This window comes from Somniosus microcephalus, chromosome 18 (genome assembly GCF_052327205.1).
Source record: "Somniosus microcephalus isolate GS21.2 chromosome 18, FLI_Smic_1.0, whole genome shotgun sequence".
Taxonomy (NCBI): domain Eukaryota; kingdom Metazoa; phylum Chordata; class Chondrichthyes; order Squaliformes; family Somniosidae; genus Somniosus; species Somniosus microcephalus.
The window spans coordinates 54,822,519-54,836,876 of NC_141004.1; the positions used below are offsets into that span (position 1 = coordinate 54,822,519).

The 14,358-nt window shown below is 43.6% G+C and overlaps 1 protein-coding gene across 7 annotated transcripts in view; it reads right to left on the reverse strand.

The window, feature by feature from the left end:
• The window catches only part of LOC147105278 (tetraspanin-18B-like), a 191,855-nt gene that overhangs the window by 62,395 nt on the left and 115,102 nt on the right, over window positions 1-14,358 (reverse strand). For 3 of the 7 annotated variants that reach the window (XM_086011469.1, XM_086011468.1, XM_086011467.1), the window contains exon 2: window positions 834-1,006. The exons of the other annotated variants lie outside the window; for them this stretch is intronic. The gene's annotated coding sequence lies outside the window, so the exon portion shown is untranslated. The remainder of the gene's footprint in view (window positions 1-833; window positions 1,007-14,358) is intronic. 7 annotated transcript variants of the gene reach the window in all.

Here is a 14,358-nt window from a genome sequence, read left to right on the forward strand (position 1 = left end):
AAGCAGGCATAACCTTAAAATTAGAGCTAGTCCGTTCAAGGATTGATGGCAGGAAGCACTTCTTAACACAAAGGATAGTGGAAATCTGGAATTCTCTCCCACAAGGAGCTGTTGAGGAGGTCAATTGAAAGATTTCTGTTAGGCAAGGAAATTAAGGGTTACAGAACCAAGGCGTTAAGATACAGACCAGCCATGATCTAATTAAATGTTGGAATCGGCTCAAGGGGTTGAATGGCCGACTCCTGTTCCTATTTTCCTCACTGCTCTCCTGGCTGAGATCAGCTAATGCAGCACTGCTGTTAGCATGTCCCGGTCAGTATAGCTCTGTAGACAAGCTACCCACTGGGTCATAAGAATATAAGAGATAGGAGCAGGAGTAGGCCATACAGCCCTCAAGCCTGCTCCGCCATTTAATAAGATCATGGCTGACCATCGACTTCAACTCCACTTTCCCGCCCGATCCCCATATCCCTCAATTCCCTTAGAGTCCAAAAATCTATCGATCTCAGCCTTGAATATACTCAACGACTGAGCCTCCACAGCCCTTTGGGGTAGAGAATTCCAAAGATTCACAACCCTCTGAGTGAAGAAACTCTGCCTCATCTCAGTCTTAGTTATTAATTTGAAAAAGAAGAAAGGGCTCAATATGTAGGGAAATATTTTACAGAAAAAACAGAGGATTTGACAAACTAAAGAAGCTTTGGTTAAAGTTATTGGGGAAGGAAAAGCGGGGGGGTGGGAGGGGGGAAGGGGTCGTACTTTCTGTTCTAAATACTGCCACAGTTTTCTCTTAAAAGATGAACATATAAATCACACATTCAGGCAGTAAGTACCTTGTATTCAAATCCTCGACTGTTTGCATCCTTCTGGAAGAGATGTAATGGCTGAATTTACTTCCTCAGCTGGTCCGTTTCCCTTTCAGTAGTAATTCCTTCGCAGTGAGAATCTTTTACTCAGAGAATACACTTCTAACGTCTGACAGAAAATACTGGCTTCCTTGAAGTCTCTGGGAAGGAATTGGATCGATTGGTGATTTGGCAAAAATTAGAAGGGAGTTGGCCAGAATATTGAAATAACTTAGAGATAAAAAAAGAACAAACTGGAAATGTTTGAAATCTGAACTATATAAAAAACAAATCTGCTGGGACTGCACATCAGGTTCAATAAACATATTTAATAGAGAAAAGACAGGCCAATGTTATGATGAAAGTCTCTACCCAAATTTAACCTTTTTTTCTCTGCTCTTTCTTCAAATGTTGATGGATGTGTGTACCTCATTTTATTCTCTCAAAAAATAATAGGGTGAGGACAAATATGTGGGGATGAAGAATATCCCAGCGTTTCTCACAAAGTGTCAGTGCCCTCTAAGTTTCACCAGCTGTGTTTAGTGACAGGAGTCACTGTTCAGTTCATTTCCATTATAAATAAGGGAAGAGAGGGGTACACAAAGTAGCATAGTGGTTATGTTATTGGACTAGTAATCCAGAGGCCAGGACTCATAATCCAGGAATTGTGAGTTATAATCCCACCATAACAGCTGGAGAACTTAAATTCAGTAAATAAATCATATCAATAATGTCATTATAAAACCCATCTGGTTCACTAATGTCCTTTAGGAAAGGCAGTCTCCTGTCCTTACTTGGTCTGGCCTATATGTGACTCCAGACCCACAACAATGTGGTTGACTCTTAACTGCCCTCTGGCCTAGCAAGCCATCTCAGTTAAGGACAATAAATGTCAGCAATACCCATATCCTGTGAATGAATTTTAAAAAAGATTGTCTGTGGGGTGATGAGGGGATACTGACATAGAATTGCCCCTCAGGAGATTCAGTGGCAGGGGTAGATTGCATGAGAGAGAGATTGAAGGCTTGTGAAAGGAACAGGCTTGATGGTCCAAATGACCTTTTCTCACTACACACTGATGTTCATATATAAATGTGCTGTTCTAAGCAGCAACACCTTGGGGAATTGCAAAAATAATTCTGGTACACAGCAGGCACCATATGAATTTAAACAAAATCATCAATTTTACAGATTCATTTTATCCAGAACTGTTCACATTTTAAAATCAAACACAAACCAGTTTTAACCATGGATTGTTTAACAAATTCTTGGCATTTGAGCTTTGGATCGCAGTGTCACATAATTCAAGAAAATAAAACTTACAATGTAACCCAATGTAAGGGTCACACACAGCTCCAAACCTTGGCCACAAGTAAAGAGTTTCTAAACCACCCCAGGATATTGCACTCTGTATCACGGTGTACACATTAGTGTCAGTGCCCTCTAAGTTTCACCAGCTGTGTTTAGTGACAGGAGTCACTGTTCAGTTCATTTCCATTATAAATAAGGGAAGAGAGGGGTACACAAAGTAGAAATTGTGAAAGACAGCACATTAATGATCAATAACATGTCATTCTATAGTGGACACTAGGTGGAGCCGTAGAGCTGTATATAGCTGTATGTATAAGACTACACTACCCAGCTATATATATATTAAGACTACATTACCCATGAGGCACCAGGCTACCCACAAGGCAACAGTCAAGATGGAAGCCTCTACAGATACTATACTGGTCCACATGTGCTCAATAAAGTAACTAGCAAAAGCTAGCTGTGTTCATAATAAGAATGTCTATTTATTAATGAACATAACATGGTACCAGGGTGGTGAAGATCTGCTGAAAATTGTGAAAAGCGACATGGAGAATTTGAAGCCACCAGAGCGTTTGAATCTCACAGAAAAAATCGACTACAATTGGCAGACTTTTAAAGAGCAATTCGAACTCTACATTGCAGCCATCGGATTCGGTACAAAGCCAGACGCAAGGAAGATAGCATTGCTGCTCACGGTTGCAGGCCCACAGGCGATAGAGGTATTTAATACATTTGTATTTAATCCAGCGGAGAACAGAGAAAAATTAGAAGATGTGCTAAAAAAATTTGATGCACATTGCTCTCCCAAAAAGAATGAGACGTATGAAAGATACATCTTCCGTTCTCGGACACAGCAACAAAATGAGACTTTTGTTAGCTTTATAACTGATCTGAAACTGAAAGCACAGACATGTAATTTCTCTGAGCTGAAATCATCCATGATTCGTGACCAGATTGTGTTTGGTATTCATGATAAAAAAAAGTCAGGGAACGTCTGTTGAGAGAAACCGAACTAAATTTGGAAAATGCAATGAAAATATGCCAAGCCAGCGAGCTAGCTCAAAAGCACATGAAGACTTTCAGTGAAATCAATAATGATGCGATTGTAATGAGTGAAAATGCTGCTGTCGGTGCTGTGTCCTACAAGGGGAAGAAACGTGGGCAGAACAGAAATGAAAAGCAATCGGAGGATGAAATTTTTAATTGTAAATGCTGTGTTTACAAACACCAGTTAAGACAATGCCCAGCGTTTGGAAAAATGTGCACAAAGTGTAATGGAAAGAATCACTTTGCCAAACAATGCTTTTCAAAAGTAAAAACAACAAAAGGGCAACAAGTTAATGTGATTGAGGACACTGATTTAAGTGAGACATTTTTTGTAGGAATGGTGTCATGTGACGATATCAAAAAAGATACAGAAAATGTGCAGCCCTCAGAAATGGACAATGCTGAACATAAAGTCAATGCAGTAAAAGTGGACAAATGGATGATCCCACTGCAGATAAATGGAGCATTAGTTACATTGAAACTGGACACTGGGGCAAAAGCAAACTTAATCAGTATGAGTGACATAAAAAATATGAAAGAAAAGCCCAAAATACAGAAAAAGTCAGTGCTACTGAAGGACTATAATGGACAGAAAATAGATAGCTTAGGTGTATGCAGACTTAAAGTGACAGTCAAAGACAAAGTGCATCATCATGTTTTCTGTTGTGGCTGAAAGACTTGATTCGATACTAGGTGACAAAGCTTGTGAAGACTTAGAACTGGTCAAGAGAGTCTACCGTATAAACTGTGCCATAAGCAGACCAGATGACTCAGGTGATGAAGCAGAGAGCCTATCAAGGATGAAAAGGCCAAAGGGTATCCATGTCTTCAAAAAGCCTAGTTTCTCCAAGAAGAAAGAAAAAGACTTTAAGGTCAAAGAGAAGCCAAAGGAAGAAAAGCACAAAGAGGAAAAACACAAGGAGAAAAAGTCCAAAGATATAACCGCAGCAGATGTTGTTAAGCAGTGGAAAGAGAAAAAGAAAAAGAAGAAGCCTGCACCAGAGCAGGAAGCAGTTCCGGTGGATACTCCTTCTTCCCTCAGGCCAATCTTTGGTGTTCCATTAGCCGAGGCTGCTGAGAGGACTATGCTGTATGATGGGATCCAGCTGCCAGCAGTTTTTCGAGAGTGCATTGAATACATTGAGAGTTATGGCATGAAGAGTGAAGGAAACACTGAAACCCTCTCCAAGCAAAGATCGCAAGGAGACCTCGATCTATACAAGAGCAGATTGATGACAATGCCGCAACTGTATCTTGTCATTCACCGCCAGAACAATCTCATGAAGACACATCAGACTTACCCGTGTTGAGAAGATCCACACGTGAAGTAAAAGAGCCTGATAGACTTAATCTTTGAGTACAATGTAAAGCTTTGAAAATGTGTTGACTGTTTTGAAAATGTTTATGTTTATAGAGCACTAACAAAAGTGTTACTGATATTATCTTTATTGTTTTCTTGAAAGTTGATTGATATAGATTTTGTTAAACCTCAAAGAAAGGGGGATGTAACGATCAATAACATGTCATTCTATAGTGGACACTAGGTGGAGCCGTAGAGCTGTATATAGCTGTATGTATAAGACTACACTACCCAGCTATATATATATTAAGACTACATTACCCATGAGGCACCAGGCTACCCACAAGGCAACAGTCAAGATGGAAGCCTCTACAGATACTGTACCAGTCCACATGTGCTCAATAAAGTAACTAGCAAAAGCTAGCTGTGTTCATAATAAGAATGTCTAATTATTAATGAACATAACAAGCACCTCCGACAGTGCAGCACTCCCTCAGTATTGCACAAGTGTCAACCTAGATTATGTGTTACAACTACTCTGGAGTGGGGTCTTGAACCCACAACCTTCTAACTCAAAGACAAGAGTGCTACCATTGAGCCACAGCTGACACCTGAATAGTGAGGACGAGCAGCAGGACACTCAGCACAGACTGGGGTAGAACCGTCTGGCCTGTATGGTCCATTCTACAACTGTGAATTTACCCACTACAGCCCCTGGGGCCACCGGCTGAGTGGTTTAAAGAAGATTAAAATTACATCACTGTACACATTTCCCAGAATTTCATTCATGAATATTTTTAAAACGCACAAAACAGCAATTTTCTTTTCCTTGTTGTGCTTTGCCCTCTTTGATCGACTTCAGACTAGAAGGAATTAGCCTATATTATCTGGGAACACTTCTCGCTGCATTCATCGCTTAAACCGCAAGATATCACAACTGTCACAGTTTTCTGATTGCAGTTATTTTCTGAGAAGTGTAGCAAAATGGATCAGCAACAGATAAAAAAAAAATCAAAGTTCAGAGCAGCTTCCCCAGGACCAAGACTAAGTGTCATTTTGAAAAGATGGCCATGAACAAAACTAGACAGAGAGGCCTTGGGAAAACCAAGGTCAAGTTGTTTTAAAAGTATTGCTATGCAGATGTTATTTTATGACAGTTGTAAAGAGAACCCTTAGTAATTTCTTGTAAGTTCTTTTAAGGTGGCGGTACATCAGCTTGGTAGCACAGTGCAGTGGTGTGATGAAACACAGGGTAGGGAGAGGTGCTCGTGGGTTTGCACCCATCAGTGTGGGGTACGGTAGGGAAGTGGATATGTTACAGTAATCCAGTAGGCCCAGGCTAATAATCCAGAGGTTGTGAGTTCAAATCCCACCATGGCCTTTTTAGAATTTGAATTCAGTTTTAAAAATCTGGAAGTAAAAAATATTTTAAAATATCAGTATACAATGATTGTCATAAAAAGCCAACTGGTTCACTAATGTCCTTTAGGTAAGGAAACCTGCTATCATCACCAATGTTCCCCCGAATTTTAAATTTGGGTGCACGTTCCCTTTAACGGGCTGCGTGGCCCATTCAAGTTCACATTGTAAAAGCCGGTTCTGGGCAGCGTGGGACCGGCAGACAGTTGCGGGCCGTGCACCTTAAAGGGAATAGTGGTCATTACCCGGTCTGGCCTATGTGTGACACCAGTCACACATCAGGGTGGTTAACACTTAACTGCCCTCTGAAGGGTCCTTGCAAGCCCCTCGGTAGTAACTAGGGATGGGCAGTAAATGCCAGCGACGCCTACACCCTGCGAATGAAGTTTAAAAATTCCCCATGTGCTGAGTCCCCCTAATCATAGAATCTTACAATACAGAAGGAGGCTGTATGGCCCATCGTGCCTGTGCCGATTCTCTGAAAGAGCTGTCTATTTATTCCCACTGTCCTGCTCTATGCGAGGCAGCCACCCCCCCCCCCCCCCCAACACCCCCCGCCCCAATCGTGGGCAGGCACCAGATTTTCTGGCCACATGAGACAGGTGAGCACCAGAGATATGCCAATAATGGCATGGGTACCCGCTGGTATCATGTCAATTAGGTACCCTCCCACTGACCTTGCCAAATTCAGCAAGGTCAGTGCCAGGAGGGCAGCAGCAGGCAGAGCGCACACCAAGGAGTTTCAGAGCCATTGTATATAGCACAATATTGAATGTGTTCATAGATATATCTACCTGGAACTGAAGAACAGAATGAATAATAAAATTCTATTTTTTAGGAGGGTGAGAAATTTGTATTCATCAACGTGAAGGGCATCCTACTATTGGCACCCAATCGCAAGCTGAAGTGTTCCCAGGTCAGATACTTCACAGGTCAGGTGAAAAGCAAAGCTTCCTCTCTCCGGGGAAGCTGTCCTCTGGTCACAATGTAGAGACAACATCATAACCATAGCAGGAAGATTTCCTTTGCTCATTATTTCGGGTGAAATAGTAAAAAGGGTTCGAAAAGAACAGGTTTAGAACTCTGTAAAAATAGTAACCGCAGGAAAGCTTCCCCAAATTATCTTAAATGAACTTCAGAACAAGACTCTCTACTTCATCAGTGTGATACTGTTCCATTTCCCACACTGCCAAGCTTGTGGTCACTCTGACCAAAATTGTCAGTCTGATGCTGGTAGTTGCTGAATTAATGGGTCATTTTAACTTAATTCTCCAGGCGAGAAACCCATGGGATAGAAACATAGAAACATAGGAGCAGGAGCAGAAGTAGGCCATTCGGCCCCTCGAGCCTGTTCCGCCATTCAATGAGATCATGGCTGATCATCCAAATTCAGTACCCTGTCCCCACTTTCTCCCCTTTCTCCCTTTAGCCTTCAAAAATATATCCCTCATAGAATCGTGTGGGACGTCAGTTTTGCACCCTGTCTAATATTGCTCTCTATTGACTTCAATGGTTAGTAAAATTGGGTGGGCTGTAAAACCAGCATTGCACCCGATCCGGTGAGATCCCCGGCGGACGGTTGACCCCCGATATCACGTAGCTTTTTGCTGTGGGTTGAAACTGCTCAAATTTATTTCCAGTGGGACTCTTGCAGCTGGCAAAGAGAGTGAGGAAACGTTGTCTCCACACCAACAGTCACTTGAGACGAATGAGTTAATGCTGACTTTGTTCAGGTTTTGGTACAGAGATTGATTGTCTTAGTATTTAGAGAGCGCAGCGTTCTAATCGGGCAGAAGCCAATTGAAAATTACTTTCTCGCAAATGGAGTTACAAACGTGAAATATCACAATAAATTTGAGCTGCCATCTCCACTTTTCAATAATCCGCTTGTCTTGTCAATTTCAGGTTAATTTCTTCAGTACAGAAGAAAACAAAACAGCAAATGATTTATGTTCGGATTTAGTAGTAGTTTATGTTTCGAAGTAAAATCGTCTGGGACAAACAGATTTCAGAAACTCTATAAAACGAAGGGTAATTAGAGAGGAGGCTCGTCTCATCACCACCACAGGGCACCATGAGGCATCACCAATAACCATTTATATCGCCAACGGTCAGGAACATCGGAAGATTATACTTGTGACTGTGGTCAATTCCTGGGCACAATCTCTGCAGTCAGCTCTCCCCCTCCCCCATAACTTAGACGAGGTACTCGTTTTATTCACCACAGAAGGCTGAATGAATTCAATCCACCACGCCACCAACCTGGCACTCAAAAAGAAAAGTAATTAAGAGAATGTAATTACAGGTCTTCAATTGGAGGGAGAACGAGACAGTTTAAAACATTCCTGTATGGGTCTATAAAAATAGCCAGGCAGAGGCATAAGGCACCTTAAAGCCTATAATATAGAAACAGAATGAAGTCATTCTCTCTGCATAAAAAGAGGCCAGTATTATTTTCCCTCTCGCTCAGGATGTGTCTCTATCCTCAATAATCTCTCTCGCTATCTAACTTTTTCTCTGTATCCTGATTCTTCCAGCAAGTTTCCTAGTGCAAAGCCGGGTGGGAATGTAAGTTGTGAGGAGGATGCAAGGAGGCGTCAAGGGGATATAGACAGGCTAAGTGAGTGGGCATGGCAAATGGAATATAATGTGGAGAAATGTGAAGATATCCACATTGGTCGGAAAAATAGAAAAGCAGAGTATTTTTTAAATGGTGAGAGATTGGGAATTGTTGGTGTTCAGAGGGACCTGGGTGTCCTTATACACAAATCACTGGAAGTTAACATGCAGGTACAGCAAGCAATTAGGAAAGCAAATGGTATATTGGCCTTTAATACAAGAGGATTTGAGTATAAGAGTAAAGTTGTCTTACTGCAATTATATAGGGCCATGGTGAGACCACACCTGGAGTATTGTGTACAGTTTTGGGGGGAGAAATTCGGTATAGCCCTGTTTGGGGCGCCATTAGCGGCCATGCGCAAAGTTTAGCGCCTGGCGCTAATTATCACCTCCGACGGCAAACTTGGCTTTTACCGCCCCTGGAGGTGATTGGAGCGCTAAATCAGGCGCTTCACACCTGTCTTAAGGCGCAAAGGCCGAGGAGCGAGGCGCTACCTCAGAGCGGTGGCGAAGCTCATGTGATGTCAGTCAGCAATGGAACACAGACACACTGGCACCGTCCAATTCTTAAAGGGGAGTTCTGACGAATGGTCATCGACCTGAAACATTAACTCTGTTTCTCTCTTCACAGATGCTGCTTGACCTGCTGAGTTTCTCCAGCATTTTCTGTTTTTATCTTAAAGGGGAGGGTTGATCTTGCTCTCCATCCACATTCTGCTCATTGCAGCCTTGAATCTCGGCCTGTACATCAAACCTGCTGGAAAGAACAATGGAGAGACCCAGGGAAAGAGCTCAGAGTGCAGTCCCCACAGTCTCTTCTAAATCGATACAAGGAAGGGCAAATCAAAATCAACCTGCTGCTCAGTACCCAAAACTCCTTCACACAGCGTTGAATCTCTCCAGAAGTCTCTCTCTCTCTCTCTCTCAGAATGCGTGGTGCAAAAATGTCACCAACAAAAAACGGCAGGAAGTGGTCGCCTTTAAATAGCGCTCCCCCAGTCCCTTTCTGACAGCATAACACTCCCCTCAACCTGTCATTGCTAGCGGCAGGCAGTAAGGCAGGGGGCACCACTCAATTTCCGGTCCTGGGCGTTGTGCACTCGACTGACACCACAATCGGCCGGCGCAGGAGATCGTGGCAGTAGTGTTTAGCGCCGCCGCAAAATGTCTAGTTAATTTCGCGAGCGGCGCAAACATTGCCACGCCCAGGTGCTAGTTGCTTTGCGCCCCATTAGCGCCCTCTTAAGGCGCTAATGGGAGGCGCGAACAACTGAATTTTTCCCCCTTGGTCTCCTTACCTAAGGAAGAATATACTTGCCATAGATGGAATACAACGAAGGTTTACCAGACTGATTCCTGGGATGGGGGGATTGTTCTATGAGGAGAGATTGAGTAGACTAGGCCTATATTCTCTGGAGTTTAGAAGAATGAGAGGTGATCTCATTGAAACATACAAAATTCTTACAGGGCTTGACAGGGTAGATGCAGGGAGGATGTTTCCCCTGGCTGGGGAGTCTAGAACCAGGGGTCACAGTCTCAGAATAATGGGTCGGCCATTTAGGACTGAGATGTGAAGAAATTTCTTCACTCAGAGGGTGGTGAATCTTTGGAATTCTCTACCCCAGAGGGCTGTGGAGGCTCAGTCGTTGAGTATATTCAAGACAGAGATCACTAGATTTTTGAATATTAAGGGATTCAAGTGATATGGGGATAGTTCAGGAAAGTGGAGATGAGGTAGAAGATCAGCCATGATCTGATGAAAGGGAGGAACTGAAAGAGATCAGTATTTGTAGGGAAATGGTGTTAGGGAAATTGATGGGCTTGAAGGCCGATAAATCCCCAGGGCCTGATAATCTACATCCTAGGGTACTTAAGGAAGTGGCCCTAGAAATAGTAGATACATTGCTGGTCATCTTCCAAAATTCGATAGACTCTGGAACAGTACCCATGGATTGGAGGGTAGCTAATGTTACCCCACTGTTCAAAAAAGGTGGTAGAGAGAAGACGGGGAATTACAGACCGGTGAGCCTGACATCGGTAGTGGGGAAAATGCTCGTGTCCATTATAAAAGATTTAATAGCAGAGCACTTGGAAAACAGTGACAGGATCGGACAAAGTCAACATGGATTTACAAAAGGTAAATCGTGCTTGACTAATCTACTGGAATTTTTGGAGGATGTAACTGGTAAAATAGATAAGGGAGAACCAGTGGATGTGGTGTATTTGGACTTTCAAAAGGCTTTCGATAAGGTCCCGCATAAGAGATTAGCGTGTAAAGTTAAGGCACATGGGATTGGGGGCAAGGTGTTGACTTGGATAGAGAACTGGTTGGCAGACAGAAAGCAAAGAGTTGGAATAAACGGGTCTTTTTCCAAGTGGCAGGCAGTGACTGCAGGGATCGGTCCTTGGACCCCAGCTATTCACAATATTGGCCCAGAAATTCGGGTCCCAACGCGTGAGTACGCACGGGGTACTCACGCGTGGACCCGATGGAAGTGCCGGTTTCTTGCATGCACTGCGCATGCGCGGGAAACCAGCACTTCCATTCCTCTGAACGAAGGGGTTCAGAAGTCGAACGCGTGCGCGCGGGAGTCTGCGCGTGCGCTTTGAACTTACGTTTTTTTTACAGGTTTTTCCGTGAGGGTAAGTCTTTAGATTTTAGAAATGTAAAAACCAGGCGTAAGGCCTGCATTTTAAAAGGTAAGTGGTCAATTAATTAAAATTAAAACATTTTTTTAGCCCCGTTTTTTTATAAAATTATTTTTTTCAAAAACTTAAATTATTCTTTAAAATAGTTATTTAATGTAATTTATAGTTTATTTAAAAAGTGTGGCTTTTTAAAAATTTATTTGAAGGTTTACTGTTATTTTGGGGCCCGTATATTCATAAGTTTAGACAGGTCTTCCTGTCAATCTTATGAATGGGCTTTTCCCTCCTCTGATTGGCTGCCCATGCCTTACGTGATCCCAGGGGATGCATCGCACTAACTATGCCCCTGGGACATGCAAGCACAGTGCGCCAGGAGTTGGAGCAGGCCTCGGGTCGGAATTCCACGGGAGCCCAGAGCTCAACGGCCGGCGCGCAAGGTAAGTGCAGGTCGGGGGCTTGCACCCGCGGGAAGCCCCCGACCCGAATTTCTGGGCCAATATATATTAATGATGTAGACGAGGGAACTAGATGTAATATCTCCAAGTTTTCAGGCGACACAAAGCTGGGTGGGCGTGTGTGCTGTGAGGAGGATGCCGAGAAACTCCAGTATGATTTGGACAGGTTGGGTGATTGGGCAGAAGCATGGCAGATGCAATATAACGTGGATAAATGCGAGGTTATCCACTTTGGTGTCAAAAACAGGAAGGCAGATTATTATCTGAATGGCAATAAATTGGGAGAAGGGGAAGTGCAACGAGACCTGGGTGTCCTTGTGCACCAGTTGCTGAAGGTAAGCATGCAGGTGCAGCAGGCGGTTAAGAAGGCAAGTGGTATGTTGGCCTTCGTAGCGAGAGGGTTTGAGTACAGGAACAAGGATGTCTTGCTGCAGTTGTACAGGGCCTTGGTGAGGCCACACCTTGAGTATTGTGTGCAGTTTTGGTCGCCTTATCTGAGGAAGGATGTTCTTGCCATGGAGGGAGTGCAGTGAAGATTCACCAGGCTGATACCTGGGATGGCAGGAATGACATATGAGGAGAGATTGGGTCGATTGGGCTTATACTCGCTGGAGTTTATAAGAATGAGAGGGGATCTCATTGAAACTTATAAAATTCTAACAGGACTAGACAGACTAGATGCAGGAAGGATGTTCCCGATGGTCGGGGAGTCCAGAACCAGGGGTCACAGTCTAAGGATAAGGGGTAAGCCATTTACGACAGAAATGAGGAGGAATTTCTTCACCCAGAGAGTGGTGAACCTGTGGAATTCTCTACCACAGAAGGCAGTAGAGGCCAATTCATTAAATATATTCAAGAAGGAGTTGGATATATTTCTTAAGGCTAAAGGGATCAAGGGATATGGAGAGAAGGCTGGAACGGGGTACTGAATTTGGATGATCAGCCATGATCTCATTGAATGGCAGAGCAGGCTCGAGGGGCCGAATGGCCTACTCCTGCTCCTATTTCTTATTTTCTTATAACGTAAAGACACGCACAGGGGCCCTGCAATTTCATTCACCTCATCACCTCGTGATTCAAACAACCCGACCTCGGGAACAAAAAGATTGATTTTACAACAAAACATGACAGTGATTGGAGTGTCGAAGCAGTGAATAAACTTTCAGGTATGGCTTAAATATGACATATAAATTAAGTTTTGTCCTAATATTGGACTACATCATCCTCCCTCCTGAAACTTACTGGTTACATAGACCAATGGCATTCGGTATGTTATTGCTTGATAAACAAATAAACAAGGAAAAAATTACAGGGCTATGGGGGAACGGCAGGGGAACGGGACTAATTGGTAGCTCTTTTAGACAGCTAGCACAGGCACAATGGTCGAATGGCCTCCTTCTGTGCTGTATGATTCTATGAAACAGCTGAGCCTTCTTTATGATAGCAAAATACTGCAGATATAACAACAGAAAATGCTGGAAAAACTCAGCAGGCCAGGCAACATCCGTGGAGAGAAATTAGAGTCAACATTTCGGGCCAAAACCCTTTGTCAAGACTAAAGAGGCACAGGGAATGAAATAGATTAAGAGGCCCGGCTGGGAGAGAACAAAAGAGAAGAGACATTAAGAGTTATTCAAAACGAGACGAGATGGTGATAGGACTAGTGGAGACAAAAGACAGCTCTAGATTAGGTGTGAAATGCGCCAGCAGAATGGGAGACAGCTGCCATGTGGGAGAGAGAAAAAAAGGAGAAGGGGGTGGGGGAAAGGCCAAAACAAAGGTGTGGATAAAAAATATAAGTAAAAATGTAATAGGGGCCAAGGTTATGATCTGAAATTGTTGAACTCAATATTGAGTCCGTGTGGTAAACCACTTTTATCGTTCACTATCGTTACACTATGGTTATCACTGTTATATCGTTACACTATGGTTATCACTGTTTACACTGTTGTATCACTACACGAGGTCGCCTCTTGTCACGCTGTTATACCTGGGCTGACCACTGCTGACTCCGCCCATGGCTCCACCTACTTGCCCAGGTATAAAGGTGGTCGACTGGCTGGTATTCCTCCTTGTTGGATCCGATCACCCACGAGGGTGGGCTCTGTTATTTAGCCAATAAAAACCTATAGTTACTGTCTTAACTCGTCGCTTTTCATTGGATGAATTGATAGGTATATCAATTTTATTGGCTAAATTTTGAAATGTCTTTAACGGAGCAGCCAAACGACCAGTCAGACGCCCAGCTACAACAGCCACAGCAGCCGGCCTGGCTGCGAGCCCTCCGACCGCCGTACCTGGATCTAAACCCACAGGCAGCAAACTCAGCCCTCGACTTCAAACACTGGCTGAGCTGTTTCGAATCCTACCTGGGAGAATCCGGCGTGCCTCAGAGATCCAAACTAAGAGTTCTGACTGCCCAAGTGAGCCCTAAAGTATTTGCACTCATCCAGGACCTTACTGCATACGAGGCCGCCCTCAACCTGCTGAAAGAGCAGTACCGGAGCCCGGTAAATTCTATGTATGCCAGACATCTCCTAGGATCCCGCCCGCAACAGCCAGAAGAGTCTGTAGATGAATTTTTACGGGTGCTACAAACACTCGGCAGGGACTGTGACTTTAAAGCTGTAACGGCTGCAGAAAATACTGAAGAGAATATCCGCGATGCCTTCGTGAAAGGCCTTCGGTCCGACTACTCACGGCAAAGACT